This window comes from Dipodomys ordii, unplaced genomic scaffold (genome assembly GCF_000151885.1).
Source record: "Dipodomys ordii isolate 6190 unplaced genomic scaffold, Dord_2.0 Scaffold219, whole genome shotgun sequence".
NCBI lineage: Eukaryota > Metazoa > Chordata > Mammalia > Rodentia > Heteromyidae > Dipodomys > Dipodomys ordii.
Window position 1 is genome coordinate 915,243 of NW_012267435.1, and position 23,971 is coordinate 939,213.

At 37.0% G+C, this 23,971-nt stretch overlaps 1 pseudogene; it reads right to left on the reverse strand.

Annotated features, from left to right (window-relative positions):
* The window catches only part of LOC106000463, a 143,473-nt pseudogene that overhangs the window by 39,421 nt on the left and 80,081 nt on the right, over positions 1–23,971 (reverse strand).

The following is a 23,971-nucleotide window of genomic DNA, read 5'->3' on the forward strand; positions in this document are numbered from 1 at the left end:
TTATTTTTTTTAAGATAGGACTCCAAAAGCACAGAAAATCAAAGAAAAATACTAAAATATGCTAATAAAAATGTAATATACAAAGCAAGAACTGTATCAAAGAAACTTTTGCAGAAGAAATGGGGCAATTGGCAGAAGTAAGTGACAATTTACACAATGGGAATGTTCCTGGTAGGTAAAGATCCCAGATTATTGGCATCTCTAAAAATAATTGAATGAAGACACATTTCAAGCTCCACTATTCCCATGTATTGAAGGTTTGAATTCTGTTTGTTTTTTTTTGCGTCCGGTTGTGGGGCCTGAACTCTGGGCCTGGGCACTGTCCCTCAGCTCTTCAGCTCAAGGCTAGCATTCTACCACTTGAGCCACAGCACCACTTCCGGCTTTTTCTTTTTGCTTATGTGGTGCTGAGGAATCGAACCAAGGGCCTCATGCATGCAAGGGAAGCACTCTACCACTGAGCCACCTTCCCAGCCCCAAAGGTTTGAATTCTTTGAGACTATTTCATCAGCCTTGGTGTAATGTGGACAATAGTATTTGTAATTTGTGGGGATTACATGAAAAAAACCCACATAAGATAGCTAGCAGTGCCATGCACATAGAAGAAATTCAATAAAATTGTTTTTATTGTTGTTCTAAGAACTGCTAATTCCCCTGATGGCCTACCCAGACTAGTCATTTTCTGAACATATATTTGATAGAAGTCATGGAAAACTGCTTTTTTTCCTAGAACAATGCTCTAAGACTTTTAAACTTTGTTCCTACTAGGGGTTAGAAGGCCTTTTTTCAGGATAACTTTTTTTTTTCTTGTGTTGGTCATGGGGCTTGAACTCTGGGCCTGGGCACTGTCCCTCAGCTCTTCAGCTCAAGGCTAGTGCTCTACCACTTGAGCCACAGCACCACTTCTGGTTTTCTGGTGGTTTATTGGAGGTAAGAATTTCAAGGCTTTTCTTGCCCAGGCTGGCTTTAAACCTCGATTTTATATCTCAGCCTCCTGAGTAGCTAGGATTACAGGCATGAGCCACTGGCGCCCAGCAAGGATAACTTTTTCTTTTTTTGATGGCACTGGAGTTTGAGCTTAGAACCTCACATTCCTTTGGCTGATGCTTAGTTACTTTAGCACACCTAAGCCCTGAGATCATTTGTGTGAAACCATCTTCCTAATTGTTAGACACTTAATCTGGCTGGAGATTATTTAGAGATTACTAACCCACTGGAAGAATAACTTTTGTGGAAATGGCTATTTTTCACTTGTTTGTTTGTTAATGCCCTTAAAGACTTGTTCTCCAGAATTACAATGTCACTTTACAGGTGTTATACACACTGAAGTCAAGTCATTGAGTTTGAATGTTTCTACAAGTCACAGTTTTCCCTCACTGAATAGAATATACTGAGTAGTAATCCTTAGTGACAAATAGTAAAAATGATGTGATTATATTTCAGCCAGGGAGAATTTTTTTTACCATTATTATGTAAGTGAGATCATTATGCATGAGTATTTGCATAGGACTTAGCAATGTGACTCTGCCTTATCTTGTTGGCTTAAACTCCTTGTATGTGTGAATTTTCATGCTCACACAAGAAATTTCATGATTGTCTCTTGTTTAGCCAGTATTGGGTTTGAACTGAAGGCCTCCATTTTCTAGGCAAGCAGGCTACAACTTGAGTAATATTTTTGAGGCCCTAGCAAGTCTTGTAATTAAGTCCCTACAGGGCATATCTCTAAGTTAATGATACTAAAGTATGATTCTTAGCTCAGCAGTATTGACATGTCTCCCATATTTGTTAGAAATACAAATTTTCTGATACTGCATCATTTGCAAAGAAATGAAAAGGCCTAGAAAATGTCATACTAAGTGAATATGTCAGACCCAGAGACACAAAGGATACTTGTTTTCTCTCATATATGGAAGCTAGAATTAATAAATAAATAAAATATAAGCAATATAATATATAACATATAATATTTGATATATCACATATACATGTATATATGTATATAAAGTATGTATATATGATATATTATAATAATGTAATATGTAAGTAAAATATAAGTATAATTTATAAATAAAATATAAGTAAACACTCAGGTGCTATGCTAGTGTACACAAATGTATTAACCTGAATATGGTAGATTCAGGGGAGAACTCAAATGGTGTAATTCCTTAGAAGTTTAACTCACACTCCAATGATATAAATACAACAAAATCAGTACAAGTGGTGAGGATAGAACCAAGGGGAGAGAAATGGATAAATGAAAAGACAGGAAGGGAGAGGAGAATGCAGTCATAAAATTCAATGTGTATCCTACAAAATGAAGAAAATTGGGGGAGGAGCTAGGTTGGAGGGTATAGGAAGAATGATTAAAACAGTGACATTAATCAAGATGCATTGTATTTCATAAGCTGCTTTGTTGAATGGAAACTCCTTTGTACAAATTCTCAAAGATTAAAAAAGAAATACAAATTCTCATGTCCTACCACAAACCTACTGAGTTTTGGCGCATGGTCAAGCAATCCATGTTTGGCAAGTTCTCTTGATTATTTTGATGCAAACTAGAGTCTGCTTTAGTATACTTTTTTTGGGGGGTCCGGTCGTGGGGCCTGAACTCTGGGCCTGGGTGCTGTCCCTCAGCTCTTTAGCTCAAGGCTAGCACTCTACCACTTGAGCCACAGTGCCACGTCCGGCTTTTTTCTTTTTGTTTATGTGGTGCTGAGGAATCGAACCCAGGGCCTCATGCATGTAAGGCAAGCACTCTACCATTGAGCCACCTTCCCAGCCCCTGCTTTAGTATACTTTTGTAAATTATATTGTTTGCAGCAAGTCTCTAGAAGTCTTTCTGCAGTTAAAGAAATTTCCTTCCAGCTGGGTGCCAGTGGCTCACACCTGGAATCCTAGATACTTGGGAGGCTGAGATCTGAAAATATCAGATCAAAGCCAATCTGGGCAGGAAAGTCTAAGACTCTCACTAAATTACAAAAGGAGAAAGTGGAGCTGTGGTGCAAGTGGTAGAGCACTAGCCTTGGGTACAAAGGTTCAAAGACAGTACCCAGGCCCTGAGTTCAAGTCCTGGGACTGGAGGAAAAAAAAAGGAAAAAGAAAAGGGAATTCCCTTCTTTTCTGTTTTCTCTGTGCGTTTATTGGGTTTGGTTTAACTCAGGAAAGAGATTCTTTGAGTCTTTTATTGAAGTCAACTTAATATTAGGAGGTTTTGGATGTTTAAAACCACCTTCATCCGTGAGACTGGCATATAATTTTTCCTGTTTGAAATTCTTTCATTTGATTTTAGTATAAGGACTATGTTGTTATCATCAAGTATATGGGAAAGTTTTTTCCACTGTGACTGGGATGAGCTTAATATAACATGAGAATGATCTGGTAAAATTCAACAGAAACACTATACATTATGCTAGTTTCCTTTTTTTTTTCTTTTCCTTTGTGCTCAAGGCTCGGCACTTGAGCCACAACACCACTTCCAGCATTTTCTCCCCCCCCCCCCACTTCCAGCATTTTCTGAATAGTTTATTGGAGAAAAGAAAGTCCCACAGACTTTTTGTCCAGGCTAGCTTCAAACCATGATTCTCAGATCTCAGTCTCCTGAGTAGCTAGGATTACAGGCATGAGCCACTAGTGCCCAGCATAGTTCTTTTTTTAAATTTATAAATCCCACTGTAGGGGCCGGGAATGTGGCTTGGTGGTTCAGTGGCAGAGTGCTTGCCTAGCCCTGGGTTTGATTCCTCAGTACCACGTAAACAGAAAAAGCCGGAAGTGGTGCTGTCACTCAAGTGGTAGAGTGCTAGCCTTGAGCAAAAGAAGCTCAGGACAGTGCCAGACACCAAGTTCAAGCCCCAGGACTGGCAATCAATCAATCAATCAATCAATCTATTCTTGGTTACCTTTTTAAATTTCTTCTATAGCCAGTTCTCATTTTCTACTTTTTTTGAATAAATTGGTAATTTAATTTTCACTGAAAGTCATTTTCTCTTAATTTTTAAATTTATTGATATAATGATAGGCATTCTATATTAGAAACTATTTTGTCTGTCTTGGGGCTTGAACTCTGGGCCTGGGTGCCGTCCCTCAGCTCTTCAGTTCAAGCGCTCTACCACTTGAGCCACAGCGCCACTTCTGGTTTTCTTGTGGTTAATTGAGGTTCATGGACTTTCCTGCCTGCGCTGGTTTAAAACCACGATCCTCAACAGATCTCAACCTCCTGGGTAGCTAGGATTACAGGCATGAACCACCAGCGCCCAGCTATCTTAGAAACTTTTAAGCTCTGAGTTTTTGTTCATAATGCTTTCAGTTGTGATATATATTAAAAATTAATATGTAATTCATAAATATATGACATAATAAATAATATATAATAAATTAATATATACTTAATCAGAATTGACTATTTCATTTGTACTTTTCAAATCAGCTTTAATTTTATTGAACATTTCTGCTTTTATAATTTTTCATTTCGTTAATTTAATCTTTGTAATTTTCTATCTTCCACTTTTTTGTGCTTAATATACTGTTCTTCAATGAATTTGAATTGGCTGCTCAATTAAAGAATTTTTAATTATTTTGTTTATACCTCTTCCTCTGATTGCATCTAAGTTGTGTCTCATAAGTCTGTATGCATACAATATTTATTATTATTTTTCTTTCTTTCCCTCTCTTTCCTTCTTCTGTTTGTTCATTCATTCATTCCTTTTTGGTGTCTGTACTGGGGCTTGAACTCAGGGCCTTTTACTCTTGCTTGGCTTTTTCATTCAAAGCAATGCTCTACCACTTGAACCATATCACCAGTTTCTTATTTTTATTTCTGTAGTCTTTCCTCCCTCCCTCCCTCCCTCCCTCCTTTCTTTCTTTCTTTCCTTCCTTCTTTCTTTCTTTTCTTTCATCTTTCTTCTTTGAAAAGGTCTTCAGCCCAGACTGACTTCAAACTTATAATCCTCCTGCCTTAATCTCCTGAGGTCTCAAACTCCTGAGTACTAGAATTACAAACATGAACACTATCTAGCTTCAATTGGCCTTTTGTTTCATATATTTTGGTCCTATATTATTTTACAGTGAATTTTGGAAGAAATCCTCCATTCAAGCATTTAGCTAGTTTCACTGCTTACCCGTGCACATTTTTTTTATTGGAAAAGTCTTCTTTTTTCTTTTTTTTCTTATTTTTAATTGTAAAAATACCATACAGAGGAGTTACAATTACATGGGCAAGGTAATGAGTACATTTCTTATCAAGCATTGTTGCCTCCTCCTTTGTTTCCCCTTCCCATCCCTTCCCATCTCCCCCACCCCAGTTATCATTTTTTAATAATAGTCTTTTCTTATACCATAGATATGGCAGTCTTTTATTTCCCTGAAAATCTTAATATATGTAACTTCTATACTTTTTGGTTTGTAGCAGTCTATTCTGATTGGCTTCGGTACATCTTTTTTTAGTTGTGGGGCTTGAACTCAGGGCCTGGGCACTCTTGAGCCCAACTCAAGCCACTCTTGAGCTAGCTCAAGGCTAGTTCTCCACCACTTGAGCCACAGAGCCACTTCTGTTTTCTGAGTGGTTAATTGGAGATAAGAGTCTCATGGGGACTTCTGTGCCTGGGCTGGCTTCAAATTATGATCCTCAGATCTCAGCCAGAGATCCTCAGGTAGGATTACAGGCATGAGTCACCTGTGCCCTGCATTGGTACATATCTTTTGTGATGCTATTTTTTTTATTGTGAAAATACTGTACAGAGGGGTTACAATTACATGGTCAAGATAACGAGTACATTTCTTATCAAGCATTGTAGCCTCCTCCTTTGTTTCCCCTTCCCATCCCTTCCCATCCTCCCCTTGCCCCCCCACCCAATCCTCCCCGCTTCCCCCACACAGACCAAAGCTGTAAAGTTCGTTTTTGACATAACCACTTGTACATCTCATTGTTGCAATGGGTCCACCTGTATCCCTATTTGTGATGCTATTTTTATTTAAGCATTTGATGATTATTTCTTCTGAGCTTGTCTTTACATTTGAGACTTTCTGCTTGCCTGTATGTAGATTCCATTTCTCACAATTTCAGGCAATATCCAATGATTATCTGGAAGGAAAGGAATATGCCATAGGAAAGATGTAACAGTAGCTTACCTGTGAGGAACCAGAAACTCAAAAACCTTCTTGGTATCTCAACCCAAATATTCTCTTATACTTTTGGTCTAATTTGTCATATCTCTTATTGCAGCCTAGTAGTGAAATGTTGCTATGTGACCACTTCTAACTTAAATTCCTAGCCAAACACATAGCCTAGATCCAAGATCATCTGCTATGTTCTATATTTGTCTACTTGTACTTTATATCAACCCTTGGCCCCACAATCTTTTCGGAGTCTTCTACATATATTTATGACTGCAATTTCTTTTATGAATCCAATATTATTTGTGTTACTATTTCAGGACATGTTCTAGTACATAATTTTTGGTACAATAAAAGTACCATTTTGTTTGCCAGTGGTTTTAAAGAAAATTTGGTAGTGGTAGTAGTAGTAGTAGTACTGTGATTTTAAGTTGGGGCCCTTGCATGTGCTAGGCAAAAGCCTTCTGAGCCTACCTACCTGAGTCATGGCTCTAGCCCTTTAGCATTTTCATGGACATAGTTTTTCCCATTGTTTCTAGGGATTTGGAATAGGGAAGAGAAGTGGAGGCAGGTGTTCAACTCACTATGTTTTTATGTTTTTGTAGTATGAGATGTGATCAGTTCTTCTGATTATTTTATTATTATTTTGCTGAGAGGTGGTCCCTCTTTTTGGGGGTGGATCGGTCATAGGGCTTGAACTCTGGGCCTGGGCACTGTCCCTCTGCTCTTCAGCTCAAAGCTAGTGCTCTACCACTTGAACCACAGCACCACTTCCGGTTTTCTGAGTGCTTTATCGGAGAAAGAGTCTCAAGGACTTTCCTGCCCTGGCTGGCTTTGAACCATGATCATCAGATCTCAGCCTCCTGAATAGCTAAGATTACAGGAATGAGCCGCCATCGTGCAGCTTGATCTGGTCCCTCTTGATGCTAACAGTGTCACATTTTGTGTGTGTGTGTGTGTGTGTGTGTGTGTGTGTGTGTGTGTGTATGCAAAACAAGCTCACCTTTGTTGAATTTTAAATTTGTGCAAAATTTTTTGCATCTGTACTTCAACTCCATAGTTAGTGTCCCCAAATGACAAGAAAACACCACCAGTCTTTTTTTTAAAAAAATTATTGAAGTTAGGTGATTACATAAATTTCACATTATTTCACAGTATTGTGGAATAGTGATACTTAAAGTCACGAACACATTTTAACCTTCACAAGGCAAATTGTCCTTATCATGGTCTATAAAGTGTGAATTCTATGAGCTTTGACAATACAACTATTTCTTCCACATCAGGTTCAATTACTGTCCTATTGAGTTTAATAAGTTTATTCCTTCACTTTCTATTTGCAGCACCCATGTTCCTTTGAAATATCAGTCTGACCTGGCAATGGCTGACAGTAAATTTCTATTCTCAAGAGGAAGAGTTAAGTATCTCTGAGCATTCTTTGTTTCAGTGGCACATGTTCAGAAATGGTACCTTTCTGAAGTTGGGGAGCTTTAAATGTATAGTGAAAAACATTTTTTTCTCTATAAGGGAAAGAAAGAAATATACTCCACAAACTGCTTCATCTGGCTGTGAGGTTGTTCCTTTTGTCCAATCCATTCAGACTCTTTTATTTATTTATTTTCTTTTTCTTTTTTTTTTTTTGCACTAGAGCAAGAGAGACCAAAAGCTAACTTGAGTTACAAGAAACAAGACAGTGGTAATTATATATGTGCTTCACAGAAAAACAACAAAATTGAAAAGTCCACAAAATACAACAGAATTATAAAATCCATTCATCCAAGGGTGCTGGAAAGCAGGAAGGAGAGGTAGGAGGGTAAATGGCACACAGAAAAATGAAGTATTCAAATCAGTCCAGGTAGAGGGGCTGGAAAATGCTAGAAAATAGATTCAGAGAAAGCATGTGGTCCATTCAGTAGTTTCAATAAGATTCTGCCTTATGTACACCAGAGACAAAGATTCCAGTTCCAAAAATAGAAGAGACTATGCAGAGGGCCCTTGGCAGAGTGGGCCCTGCCTTCCCTGGCAGGAGGAAGAGAATAAAGAGCTGCCACAGCTTTCATACAATCCCACCCATCCCTTCTGAATAGCAGGCAATTTAGTGGCCTGAAGCAACTTTCTATTTAGCTGGAGATGGATGGAATGGTGGAAACTTCTGTGTAGAGGTTGAGCTGTTCAGGCAAACTGCAGTTAGAATGTTTGTGGAAAAGCATATTCCTTCAGAATATTACCATGGCCTCGTGCTTGGTGGCTCACTCCTGTAACCTATTACTCTGGAGGCTGAGATTTGAGGATGGTGGTTTGAAGACAGCCCTGGGCAGGGAAGTCTGAGAGACTTATCTCCAATTAATCAACATTAAACTGGAAGTGGAGCTGTGGCTTAGGTTGTAGAGTGCTAGCCTTGATCGAAAAAGCTAAAGGACAGTGCCCAGGCTCTCAGTTCAAGCCCCAGCCCCAGCACACAAACAAACAAGGAGAAGAGGTACAACCAGAAGTGATATATTTTCCAGGGATCATTGGTACTTATGATGAATAAAAAAAGAGGATAAACACTAGTAATACATGAAGATTGTATTGCTTGGAGGAAAGCTAAGGGCAAACCAAATCCAAAGTAATAGGGACAGTGCCTTTCTATGTTTGACAAATGTTGGTCCACTTCAATTCTCCTATCCCACAATATTCAAAGCAGTGCCATAAATTGAGAAGGGACACATGCAACAGACTAAGCATCTGACCAACAAATGGATAGGAAAGAGACTAATAAACATCCTCTAGATAAGGAAGAGAAGATGTAGCAAAAAGTTGAAGAGAATGTCAACAGTGATTTTGCTGACACTAGGGAATGGATGAGGCTTCCTCCCTCAATGCCAGGTCGGATATAAAAACCAAACGGCATTCACAAATGTGATAAGAACAAACAGGGGAACAGTGAAAGAGCACAGAAGATTAATGTGAGAAAGAATTCCAGCCACAACTGAATATCTCCATGTAGTGATGGATCACCAGTAATTCTAGCTATTACTGACTGAAACCCGGGAATAAATACTTAATTAAACAAGAGGAGATAAAACAAGAATGCTCCACCATTCCAGTCATAGCACTGGAAAACTCTACTAATAATGTATGGCTCATTCTCTTTTGCTCGATAGGCCAGACACTTGCCCCTTCTTCACTGTTGTTCCTCTCTCTCTCTCTCTCTCTCAAAATGTTATTGTACAGAGGGGGTTACATTAACATAAGTCAGGTAATGAGGACATTTCTTTTTGAACAGTGACACCTCTTGCATCATTTTCTCCCAGTTTTTTCCCTCATGACCAGGCTCCCTGACAAATTGTAAAGTTCATTTCCAATATAATGTCTAGTGAGTATCACTGATGAATTGGTTCACCCTTTGTCTCACCATTTCTGTGCTTCCTCTTCTCCTCCTCAAATCAGATAAACTTATATACAAGATAAAGTGTACAGAAATAAAAAAGTAACCAAAGAGAATAAATCAAAGAAAAGAGAAAAAAAATAGAACCTCAAACAGTATAATAAAAAACCTCTTGTTTCCATTTCCTGGAGTTCATTTTGACAAGCATCATTTTATATGATCCTCTGCACATAGCTATTGAGCTCTTGTGATCCTCTCCTCACTCTTTTGGTGGATATGAAAATCTAGCTTTAAGATGATACAAATAACCCAGACAGAGTCTTTAATCCTCTGCCAAATTCTGGGAGAGAGCTTTGACACTGTTAGGCATCTCTTCAATACTCTGTCAACTACACAGAAAAGAGAGAAATGCCTCCAAATCTTTCATCATGAAGAACCCCAGCAGCCTTTACAACCCAGCTCTGGCCCTGGTGCCTGAGGCCTACTCCACCAGAAAGCTTCCACTGGGGACCACATTTTTAAAATATCAACAGACCTTGGTGTGTGTGTGTGTGTGTGTGTATGTGTGTGTGTGTAGATACCAGGGCTTGAACTCAGGGCGTGTGTGTGTGTGTGTGTGTGTGTGTGTGTGTGTGTAGATACCAGGGCTTGAACTCAGGGCCTAAGGGATCTTTTTTGCTCAGGGGTGGCACTCTACCACTTAAGCCACAGTTCCACTGCTGTCTTTTTGCTGGTTAATTGAAGATATGATTCTCACAAACTTTTCTGCCCAGGCTGGCTTCCAACCTCAATCCTCAGATCTAAGCCTCTTCTAGGATTACAGCCTGAGCTACTGGCTCCAGGCTAGACTTTTCATGTTTATCTAGTCGAGGAACTGGTAAACGGGAACTCTAAAATGCTGCATAGATGAAAATGGTAAAACAGGACTAATGTTGTAGATAACTATTTTTGAAGTAATTTTTATGAGACTATTTAACAAAAATGTGTAGTTGTCTTAATTTTAGTACATCAACATATGTTTGATAATCAAACATCCAGAATTCTTTTAGGACTTACAATATGGCTAAATGTTTAGTGCTACTTCTACTCTACAAGTTAGACTTTAAAATAGATTTATTTATATAAAATTAATGCATGTTTATTAAAATATTAAAATGAAGCACAAAATTCAAGGAGGAGAGGGTAGATAAAAATCTATCCTAAATTCTACCACTTAAACATAATCAATCCTATCAAAAATTTAATTTCTCTCTTATTATGTATATAGGGTTCATTTTGTTATTACTGTTAAATAAGACCATTTTTTTTGTTGGCCATGAGGCTTGTGCTCAGGGACTGGATGCTGTCCCTGAGCTTTTTTGCTCAAGGCTAGGTTTCTACCATTTTGAGCCAAAACACCACTTCTGGTTTTATGGTAGTTAAATGGAGATAAGAATCTCAGATATTTTCCTTCTCTGGCTGGTTTCTAACCACAATCCTCAGATCTCAGCCTCTTGAGTAGCTAGGATTACAGGTGTGAGCCACTGTTTCCAGGCAATGAGACCACTCTTTTCCTGATAGTCTGCAAACTTGTTCTTCAACTAACAACACCAGATATTTTCTCATGACAACCAACATAGATCTTCATTATTAATTTTTATCAAACTCTAATATATTTAATTATATGAGTCAAACTATGGTTCACTAAATTGACCACTTAATGATGGATAATATATTGTTTAATTCCGATTAGCAAATCTGCATTGTTAAAAATTCTTTTTTTTAACACATATTAGATATGTGGTTTCATTAGTTACACTGTAACATTTCTATTTATGGTATTTTGATTGTATCCACCATCCCTACTATTCTTTCTGGCTCTCTACTTTCCATCATTCCAGACTACTTCCTTTTCCCTCATCCCACATGATTGCTTTTCTAGTTCATTTAATTTCATTTTGTTTGTTTTACCATAACTGAGAAAATAGAGAGCACTTGACTTTCTATCTGGATTACTTCACTTAACATGATGTGCTCCAGTTCCATCCAATTTCCTGAAACACCACTGTTTCATTCTTCTTTATGGCTGAATAATATGTTATTGTGTATATGTACTATTACGGTTTAATAGGAAATATCCCCCATAAGCCCATATATTGAAAGCTTGGTCCTAACAGTGACCAAGTGGTGGCATTATTTTGAAGGTTTTGGAAACTTAAGAGTTGGGGGCCTAGCTGAAGAAGAAAGTCATTGGGGCACACCTTTGAAAGTGATGCTTAGTTTCCCATCATTCCTCTGTCTCTGCCTCCTGCCCATCATAAGGTGAACAGCCTCTTCTTCCACGCACTTCTACCAACATGATTTTCTGCCTCAAGTGGTTCAGAAACACAGAGCCAATGCACTGAAATTGTGCATAAAAATAAATTTTTCACCCTTTAAGTTATTCATATCAGGTATTTGTTAATAGTGATGATAATTCCTTTAGCATTCATCTTTTTTTTTATAATACTGGGAGATGTTAATGTACTCAGTTACAATTGTGAGTCTGTCATTCTTTTAATTTCACCTCTCTCAATTTTTGTTTTATGTGTCTTAAGGTTATACCTACTGAATCTTACTCACTTAAGGTTATGTTGTCCTGGAAGTATTGATGAATTAACATAATAAAATACTGCTACTTATTTTACTTGCTCTAAGTCCACATTATCTGATATTAAGTGATTTATCTTGCTTTATTAAAAACAGCTTTTACATGCTATATAATTTCTATATTTTTACACTCAAATTACCTATATTGTAAAATTTTAAATACGTTTCATTAAATAGCATGCAATTTTGTTAGACTTTTTAATCTACTTTGACAATCATTGTTCTTTAATTAGTACATTTAAATAGTTGACAGTTGATTATTGATGTACAAGAGTTCAAACTTGCTCTTTTATTATTAAAATTTTAGTATGAATTCTATTTCTCTTCTCCTATAAAAATTACATAGTATATTTAGGAATCTCATATTGATCCATGTATTTCAGGATATATAATTTTTAAAATTTCAGCTCTAGGAATTGCAACATATGTATGATTTGTCACTTTCTTCTGATAATAATATTATACTACCACAAGGATGAAAACCTTATTTTCATTTATGTTCTGTTATTATGCCAACTTTTACATATCATTGTCTTACATATTGTATCACCTAATAAAAATTATTTATTCAAATATAATGTATACTTTAGAAAATTCATGAGCATACTATGCCTACTGTATGTCTATACTTCTGTTGTGGCTGTTTGCCTTCCTAAAGTTGCAATAGTCTTTCTTTTATCATTTACTCTCTCCTTGAAGAATTTCCTTTAGTTACATTTTAAAAGGTGATCTTTTTAACATATATGTGCCAAGTGACAATAAAGATTAAACTTGTGGGCCTAGATAGACTCCAACAAAATAATAGTGGGAGAGATTTCAATACCTGACTCTTATTAACAGATAGGTCATCCAAACACAATATCAACAAACTTCAGAATTAAGTGAACCTATAGACCACATGGGCTTACCATACATCTATAAAGTATTTTACCCAACAACTGCACAATGTACATTCTTCTTAGCAGCCCATAGAACTTCCTGTAAACCCAGTAATATTTTAGGGCACAAAACAAGCTGTAGCAAATATAACAAATGTGAAGTAATAAATAATTCACTGTATTCTATCAGACCACATGAAATTAAAACTAGAGGGCTGGGAAGGTGGCTCAGTGGTAGAGTGCTTGCCTTGTATGTATGAGGTCCTGGGTTCAATTCCTCAGCACCACATAAGAAGAAAAAGCTGGAAGTGGCGCTGTGGCTCAAGTGGTAGAGTGCTAGCCTTGAGCTGAAGAGCTGAGGGACAGCGCCCAGACCCAGAGTTCAGGCCCCATGACTGACAAAAAAAAAAAAGAAAAAGAAAAGACATTTAAATTAAAACTAGAACTCAACCTGTATGCTACTTTGGTCTATTTGGTTTGTCCCATGTGACTGTGTTTCTCACTGATCTCTACTGGTACTACTTGCTTTCAAGTAGTATGGAGATGCAGTTTCAAGATGGAATTGATCTAAGGATAGTGGTTTATATAGAGTTTCCAGATCTGGGACAGTGTTTGATGGGTGGAACCATGGAGAGTATGTCCTGCTTCTGTTACTTGTTGTTGCAGGATCCTCTCTGTTTATGGGGAATGGACAGGATTTGAAGGATGAAATGATTACAATGAATAAACTCCCTTTGCCCTAGCTCTTCAGCCAGTGGTAGTAACAAGTATGGAGAGATCTTTGCTCATTTTTAATTTTAAAAAATTGTCTTGAGGAACCTCCATACTGGTTTCCAGAGTAGTTGAACAAATTACATTCCTAGCAACAGTGTACTAACATTCCCTTTTCAGAACATCCTCACCAGCATCTGTTATTGTTAGTTTTCTTATTTTGATTTGCATTTCTTATATTGCCAGAGATGTCGAACGTCTCTTCATGTATCTATTGGTCATCCTTACTTCTTTTGAGAAGTCTCTCCTTACGTCTTTAGCCCACTTATTAATGGGGCAGTTGTTTATTTGAGAGAGATTTTGGGGGGATTAATTATTTTTACTCTAAGTATATTTTAGATATGAAACCATTTTCTGTTACATAGCTAGTAAAAATCTTCTCCCATTCTGTGAGATTTCTATTTATCTTGCTAGCTATCTATGTCCTTTGCCATGCAGAAATTCTTCAGTTTGATGAAATCTCACTTAATCTAGTTTTTCTTTGGTTTGTTGTGATTCTGGATCCTTACTGAGAAAGTTTCGTCTTATGCCGAGGGATCCTAGTGATTCCTCCACCCCTTCCTGTAATATTTTTATGGTATCTGGTCTTACATGCAGTCCTTGATCCATTTAGAATTGATTTTTGTACAGGGTAATATGTAAGGATTTAGCTTCAGTTTTCTGCATGTATATATCCAATTCTGTCAGCACCATTTGTTGAAGATGCTGTATTACTTCCATCTGGTGTTTTTGAATCCCTTATCAAATATCAGGTGTCAATAGGACTGTGGGTTCATTTCTGGGGCTTCTATTCTGTTCCATTGATCCTTAGGCCTATTCTGGAGCTAATACCAAGCTGTTTTTTTTTATTACTATGGCTTTGTAAGGCAGTTTGAAGTTTGGTATTAATAGTTCTCCAGCACTGTTCTTTCTGCTAAGGATTATTTTTGCTATTCGGGGGTCTATATAGACAATAGGATTCTACACTTCCGCCAGAAGATAGTGTACCATTTGCAAGGAAAGAATTGGAAAAAAATATATTAAGCCAGACCCAAAGAAACATAGGTTGCATAGTTTCCCTCATTGGTGGTAACTAGAATGTGCCAATAAATCTTCAAGTAAACACATTGGATGGTAAAAAACACAAAAATACACTTGGACAAGATAAATTATACAGATTTCTAGACATTCACACAGTGAGACTAAAGGAGAATACGCTTAGGAAAGGATCACCAAGGCTCAATAGCTATGTGCATAAGATTTTGTAAAATGATGTTTATCAAAATGAACTCCAAGAAATGGAAACAATAGTTTTTTTTATTTTTCTTGTTTTCCTCCTTGTCACTGTTTTTGTTTCCTTTACATTTTGTCTTTATGTAAGTTTATCTGTTTTGGGGAGGGTAACAAGAGCACAAAAATGGTGGGACAAAGGGTGAACAAATGCAGCAGTGATACTGGACACTATGTTGGAAATAAACTATACAACTTGTAGGGAGGGGGTTGGGAGGCAAAAACTGGGAGAAAATGAGGGAAGAGGAAACGCTGTTTGAAAAGAAAAGTACTCATTATCTGACTTATGTAACTGTACCCCCTCTGTACAACCTCTTTATAATAACAATTAAAATTTGTCTTGAGTCTTTGTGTATTAGGAAATGAATGCTTCACTTAACATAGTTCTCATAAATATTATCCTAGTTAATTTATTTTTCAATTTTATTCATGAAATCATTTTGCTTTGCTTTGTTTTTCCCATAGACTATGAACCTAGACTAAATTAAGTTCATTGTGTTATAAATCATGCTACAAAGTTTTTCTCCTGCAGTTTCTAAGTACAGATTACTATTGATATTATGTGGAGAAACAACAAAGGGATTAACTACCAGAATATATCATAAACAAAAACCTTAGAAACAGAACATCTTGAGTTTTGTTTTTATTCAGCCGTACCTCCTGAGAATTCAGTAAATACCAGTATATGACTAGGGATATTTGAAGTTACATATTTTTAAATTCTGATATTGCTTGCAAAATTTTACATGCTTATGTAAATGAGGATATACTCCGTTTTATACAGAAAGGTTGCATAGCACTTATTGGCTTCCCAAAGATTTAGATCAGCTGCAAAAAATAGTTTTCTTTCTACCAACTATAAGTGCTAAATAAATTAATTTGGTGAGAAATAAATGAAGACAAATCCTAAAAACTCATAGATAGATCACAAAACAATATGTTGGAAATGATTTGTACAACTTGGGGGGCGGTTGGAGGGAAGGGAAAGTGAGAGAAAATTAAAGGAGGGGTTAACAAGTTCTATAAGAAATGTACCTCACTACCTGCAACCCTTCTGTATATCACCTTCACAATAAAATTAAAATATAAAAAAAAGGTGGATCCTAATTCCAACTCCCAGATTCGCTTTCCATTTTCTTTTTCTTTTTTTATTGTGAAAATACTGTACAGAGGGGTTACAATTACATGGGTAAGATAATGAGTACATTTCTTATCAAGCATTGTAGCCTCCTCCTTTGTTTCCCCTTCCAATCCCTTCCCATCCTCCCCCTGCCCCCCCACCTAATCTTCCCCGCCTCACCTAATTTTCCCCACCCCCCCTCGCTTTCCATTTTCTAGGCCTCTATTTGCTCATTTGTTAATGATAAACAAAATCTCTTTCACTTTCTTCTCAACATAAAGTTATTAGATATTTTATACTGATAAATCGAAGACAGAAATGATTCTTGTCAAATTGTAAACTAAGAAAAGAGGGACATTGCAGATTTTGTGGTATGCTGTAGCTCATCCTTAGATTTTTCTTGGCCTTTTTATTGGTTCTTGCTTTTAGTGGTAAATGAGATCAAGAATCTATCCCCTCCGATTAATTAGTCTCTCCTATCATTCATAAAGCCTGTATGAATTGCTTGTTATTCGTCAGGAACTTTACTGAATGTTTTACATATACTATCTCTCATCTTCATTACACCCATACTGGATAGGAATTATTCCAATTCTATTATTTACAAGGTTAGAGAGTCAAATACATGAAATAATATTTATACAGGGTTAGTATGATTAAAATCCATTATTACTGTAACTACATAAGTTAGATATAGATATCTTATTGCTGGGTAGATCAATATTCTTTGTTCATCTCCACAGGTAGAAGTGGAGCCCAAACACAAGATTAAGATAAAGACCTTAAATTCTAAACAATTAGTTCTAAACAAAGAATTCTCATCGATGGGGCTGGGAAGGTGGCTCAGTGGTAGAGTGCTTGCCTTGCAAGCCTGAGGCCTTGGGTTCAATTCCTCAGCACCATATAAGCAAAAAGAAAAAAGCCGGAAGTGGTGCCGTGGCTCAAGTGGTAGAGCACTAGCCTTGAGCTGAAGAGCTGAGGGACAGCGCCCAGGCCCAGAGTTCAGGCCCCACGACCGCCCCCCCCCAAAATAATTCTCGTCAACAGCGTCACTGCTGGGTTTTCTTCTTTCAAGTACTGAGCTGTTACATATTAATTACAAAAATGAAGAGAGGAGATACATGTTTTTGTAGTAAGAAAGAATTCTACTATTTAAGTGTTGTTTGTTGGCCTTGAGTCTGTAGCTCATGCCTGTAATCCTATCTACTTAGGAGGCTGAGATCTGAGGATTTCAGTTCAAAGCCAGCCCAGGCAGGAAAAGTTTGTGAGACTCTTATCTCCTCCAATAAGCCACTCAGAAAATCAGAAGTGGCGCTGTAGCTCAAATGGTAGAGCATTAGCCTTGAGCTGAAGGACAGTACCCAGGCCCAAAGTTCAAACCCCATGACCTACAAAAAAAAGTTTTTTATTTTTTCTATTTTTGTATATATTTTTATTGTAAAAATGCTGTACAGAGGTGTTACAGTTCCATGAGTAAAGTAATGAGCTCATTTCTTATGGAGCATTGTTAGTTACTCCTTGGTTTTTCCCCTACCATCCCTTCCTTCCCCCACTCCCCAACTCTTCCCTCTCCCTCGCTCCCCAGAAGTTGAAAACCTCATTTTCAACATAGTGTCTTGTATATCTCATTGTTACAATGGTTCAACCTGTATCCTTATTTCAGCATTTTGTTATTTCCCTTCCCCTCCCCAAATTAGAAAAAAATGTATATGCAAGATGCAGGGCACTGGAATCAAATTGACTGCCAATAAGTATAATGTTTATACAAATGACTTTGAAAATAATTCAATTGCAAAGAGAAAAATGATCTTTGTTTATGCAAGATGATATGAGCAAGGAGTCTCAAGATTCAAGAATTCTTTACAGAGATGAAGAAAACTGTTGATGGAATCAGATTAGTAGGTGGTTGAATAAAGAATACAATCTGTGATGCAAATTAAAACCCCCATCATTAAAAATAAGAACAGAGTTAATTCTCCACATACATGTCAGGAAGCCCAACTATTGTCTAAGTTGGTTAAGTCATACCTTACTACTCTCACAGTTATCTACTTGCTGTAGTTTCACTTTATTCAGTTACTTTATGTGTAAGCATTTGTGCCAGTACTGAGGCTTGAACTCAAGGCTTTGAACTTGAACCACCTGCACTTCTGGCTTTTTCTTGGTTAATTAGAGATAAGAGCCTCACAGACTTTTCTGCTCAGGCTGGTTTGAACTGTGATCCTAAGCTCTCAGCCTCCTGAGTAGCTTGGATTACAGATGTGAGCAACTGGTGGCTGGCCAGTTACATTTTTAATGCTAGAATAATCTTTCTCAAACTTACCTTTCATCATGTTATCTTCCTCTTTGATTTTTTCAACATTCTATTTCTCAATGTGGCATTCATAATTTTTCATAGCAACCTCACCCTAATTATTCACATTTTCCCTAGTCTTTGATATATGGACTTTCTGCACTGTGTATTTTTCCATTCTTCTCGGAACACAGAATACTCATTTTCATGACTTATATAGATTTATCTTGCTATTTCTGCCTGGAAAGCCTCACATTTTCTCTCTTACCAACCAAGTAATCCCAAGACCATCAAGTCTTCCATTCTAAGTTGTCCATTGTCTCTGAAGCCTTTTCTAACTCCTGCAATATATATCTATGCTCATCCTTCCTAGTAACATATTGTAAGTTTATCTTGAGAAATTTTTGTGCGGTTTTGGTTTGTTAATTTGATTTTTACAACTGGACAATGTTCTCCTTGGAGAGAAAATGCACAAATTAGCCTCATTTCATTTTCTTGCACAGCCCTGTGAAGAGCCTGTGGCACCCTATAGATGGTTGCAGATTGATAGATGAACTCAGAATATGGATCAAAGAATTAGACCTGGCTGAATGAAGGGAAAGGAGAAATTAAAGATTATATCAAAGTTCTTAAATGGAGATGACTGAAACAATAATGTAGTTATTGGCTAGAAAATAGTGCAGAAAGAACATGTTAAGATAAGTGCTGGTTCTTTCCAAGTAAAAGATTCTTTGGCAATGGGAAGTTGGCTGGAGGAAGGAAGATCCATTCCCCCTTCTTTTTCTGTCTCAAATTGCTTTCCATTAACTTCCTTTGTGTATGTTCCTTCTGTCTTGTACCCTGCAGACTATACTAATATTTAGACTCCAATAAAAGCAAAATATAATCCACAGACTTCATAGATCTTCCTTTCTCTCTATTGAGAAAAAGCATTTTTTATTACCTGATATTATTCTTAGTGCTTACTTTCAACTTAGTCTAGCCAAAGTCCTCCAAAGAGCAATATAATATTGAGGATGTGAATACTCCTCTGCATTGGTTTAATACAAGTAATTCGACCATATTTAATTTTATTTTATTTGTCAGTTATGGGGCTTGAACTAGTGGCCCAGCTACTGTCCTTGAGCCTCTTTGTGCTCAAGGCTAGTGCTCTACCACTTGAGCCAGCACCACTTCTGGTTTTTGAGTAGTTAATTGGAGATAAGAGTCTCACAGGGAATTTTTCTGCTTGGGCTGGCTTCAAATGGTGATTCCCAGATCTCAGCCTCTTGAGTAGCTAGGATTACAGGCATGAGCCACCAGGGCCCATCTGGACCATCTTTTAAAGATTTAGACTGTATTCATTCTCTGCAGGTGAAAAGCTGTGTAACATGTGGTAGATATGACAGGCATGTTTCCTACTCCGATGAGCTCAACAGGAGATATTGGAAACACAGTGGAGTTAAGCCCTGAAGATGTCCAGCTTAGAGACCCTGCTTCCCCCACTTTTGTTAGATATACGTATGTACCAGTGTGCTAAATTGGATTCAATGCCTATCTCCAGGGATGACCCAAGTTCCCACTCACCTGAATAACCAGGTTTTCTGGGAAGACTAGACAAGTACACTCAAATGCTTTTTGTTTATTAGTTCCATGTCCTTGCTTGCTGCATTTATATTTGTCAAAAAGATAGTAGAAACGACTGAGAGAAAAAGCCTTCATTTACTCACAGGCAAGTCTTTTTAACCAAGAAAGCTCTATAATTACAGTGAACAAGGTTTTAGTTTTTCTTTGACGATAAACCTTTCATTTCAATTTAGGCTATTATTTGGCTGCATTTTCCCATAGCTGGCAAGAGTGAATTAGCCTCAAAGTAGGGTTGCCAGACTTAGTAAATGAAAATACAGGACATTGAGTTAAAACAAATTTCAGATAAATGATGGATGATTTTTAGAATAAATATGTTATGTGCAATATTTTAGAAATACTTATATTTAAATACATCTGTGGTTTATATGAAATTCAGATTTAATGGAGTATCTTTTTTCAGTAGAATACACTAATACTTAGACTCCAATGACAGCAAAATGTTAAAGAAAAAGTGTTTTTCACAATATATAAACCACACATCATAATTCTTTCTCTTTATTAAGAAAAATCATTTCTCATTACCTGAAAAATTAGCCTGTAATCCTATCTACTCATGAGTCTAAGATCTGAGGATCATAGTTCCAAGCCAGTTAATGTAGGAAAGTTTGTGAGACTCATCTCAAATTAATTACCAAAAAGCTGGAAGCAGAGCTGTGGCTCAGGTGGTAGAGTGCTAACCTTCAGCAAAAAAGCTCAGAGACTGTGTGTAGGCCCTGAGTTCAAGTCCTAGGACTGGCATAAAAAAGGGGAAAAAGTGAGTAGCATCAGAATAAACATGAGAACACAGGTATTACTTTGGAAGTGTGATTTTATTTTCTTTGGGTATATAAGTAGGATAGCTGGACTTATGTGTATAATTTTGTCTTTTTTCTTTTTTGGTACTGGGGATCAAATTCAGGACATTGCACTTGCTAGGCAAGCTCTTTGCCACTGAACCACATCCCAGCCCTGTTTTTTTTCTTTGAGGGATATCTATGGCATTTATAATGGCTTTGCCAATTTGCCTTCTCCCAACAGTGTATAAGAGTTCTTTTTTCTCCGAATCCTCTCCAAAACAAGATACTTTTTTCTGTATTTGATAATCACTCTATTAGAAGGGACCTCATTGTAGTTTTCCCTTGATGACTAAACATATTTAGAAGGCTTTCATATATTTCTTTTTCATCTGTATTCTTTTGAAAAGCGTCTATCCAGATAATTTGCCCATTTTTAAATAATATATTTATTTGGGTTTTTTTTGTCACATTGGGCTTTGAGTTTTTCATCCAGCCCTTTTTGCTTGAGTTTTTTTTTTCAGATAAATTTCTTGTTCTTTAATACTAAGAAGCTGATTTTTTTGTTTCTTTTTTTTTGAGTTTATTTACTATGTGGATATTAACCCTTTAAAAGACGAATAGCTGACAAATATTTTCTCCCATTCTGTTTGTTGTCTCTTCACAGTGTTGAATTTTTTTTCCTTTGCTTTGTCAAAGCTTTTGGTTTAATGTAACCCAACTTGCCAATTTTTCTTAACTTTCATTTACCATGCTATTGTGGTCCTATCAAGGAAATCATTTCCTCTACCAGTATCTAGAATTTTTTCTCTGTTTCCTCTAGAAGTTTTAAGGTTCTAGGCCTTTTATTCAGCTGTTTGATCCATGGTGAATTGTTTTTGTAGAGTATGAGAGCTAGAGGTGAAAGTTTAGACCACTAAATGTGAATATAGTTTTCTTAGCATCACTTGCTTACAAGGCTGTCCTTTTCCTGGTAGATGTTTTTGGAAAGTTTGTGAAGTCACTTGGCTGTAGATATCAGGTTTACCACTGAAATCTCTGTTCCATTAATCTTTGTCTCACTATGCTTGATTTTATACCAGTGTAACACTGTTTAGTTAAATGAAGTATTGTGATGGCCTCAACTTTGTTCTTGCTCAAGATATCTTTGGGATTGTTCCATGTTTTCATATAAATTTTACAGTATATTTTTCTAGTTCTGTGAAGACTATCATTGGTATTTGACCAAGATTTCATTGAATGTGTGAATTGCTCTGGGTAGTATGAACATTTTAACAATATTAATCCTTACAATTTATGAAAACAGGGAGTCTTTTTATATTTTTTGTTTTTCCTATTTCTTTAATAATAATTTTTTTAATTTTCTTGAAAAGATCCTTTTATACCCTTGGATAATTTGATTTCTAAGTATTCTTGTAACTATTGTGAATGGAATTGCTTTCCTGATTTCTCTCTCAGAAAATTTATATATAGAAAAGCTACCACTTTATTTAAAAAAAGATGAGAGGTCTACATTACATGGGCTGGTCTCAAACTCAGGACCTCAAGGGATCCTCTCATCTAAGCCTTTCATTTAGCCAGGATTACAGGAATGTGCCCAATGTCATTTACTCATTTTTGTATGTTTATTTTGTAACCTGCTACTTACTGAAGTAATTTTTTTAGTTTTCATAGCTTTTTGGTTGAGTCTTTATGTTTTACTATATATAAGTATATGACCTGTAAAGAAAAACTAAGTTGACTCTCTTCCTGATAATGCACTTTATATTTCCTTTACTTACTTAATTACTGCGTCTTACTTCAAGTAGTATATGGAACAAGAGTGGGTGGAGGGGTTGGAGGTGTGGCTCAGTTGGTAGAGCACTACCCAATGAGCAAAAGTGTTAGGCACCCAGTTCCAGGCTCAGAACAAAAACAAAAGCAAAAACAAACAAAAAAGTGAAAAGAGAAAGAGAAAGGAAAGAGTGGTGAGAGAGGACAGCCTTGCCTTGTTCCTAATCTTAGAAGAAATGCTTTCAGTTTTTCCCCGTTCAATATGATGTTTCCTATGGCTTTGTCACATCCAACTTTATTATTTTGAGTTATGATCCTTTTATATTTAATTTTTTCATCCACCTTTTCTTGATCCATTCATCTACTGAGGGGCATCTGGGTTGGTTCCATATCTTAGCTATGGTAAATATTGTGCAATAATCATAGTTGTGCTGGTAGCCTTAGTATGGCCTTGTTTGTGATCGTTTGGGGAAATGCCCAAAAGTGGGATTGCTGGGTCATAGGGGAGCTCTATGTGGAGTCTTTTGAGGAACCTCCATACTGCTTTCCAAAGTGGTTGAACAAGTTTACACTCCCACCAACAATGCAGTAGGGTTCCTTCCTGGCCACATCCCCTTCAGCATCTGTTGTTATTAGAATTTTTTATTATAACCATTCTAACTGGGATGCGGTGGTATATCATTGTTGTTTTGATTTGCATTTCTTTTATGGCTAGAGAAGTTGAGCATTTCTTCATGTATCTATTGGCCAACCTTCTTTCTTCTTCAGAGAAGTTTCTCTTTAAGTCTTTTTTTTGTGGGGGGGTCCCCATGGGGCCTGAAATCTGGGCCTGGGCACTGTCCCTCAGCTCTTCAGCTCAAGGCAAGCGCTCTACCACTTGAGCCACAACACCACTTCCGGCTTTTTTCTTTTTGGTTATAGGGTGCTGAGGAATCGAACCCAGGGCCTCATGCATGCAAGGCAAGCGCTCTACCACTGAGCCACCATCCCAGCTCTCTTTATGTCTTTAGTCCACTTATTTATTGGACAGTTGTTTCTTTGAGGATTTGTTGTAAGGGAATTTAGTTTTTTTAATATATATATATATATATTTAATTGTGAAAATACCATACAGAGGGGTTACAATTACATAGGCAAGGTGATGAGTATATTTCTTATCAAGCATTGTTGCCTCCTCCTTTGTTTCCCCTTCCCATCCTTTCCCATCTCCCTCCCCCTCAAAGTTGTAAAGTTCGTTTTTCGCCATAATGTCTTCTACATCTCATTGTTGCAATGGATCCACCTGTATCCCTATTTAAACAATTTGTTTTTTCCCCTCCCCTCCCCAAATTATACCAACATCAAATATAGTGAAAACAGGGG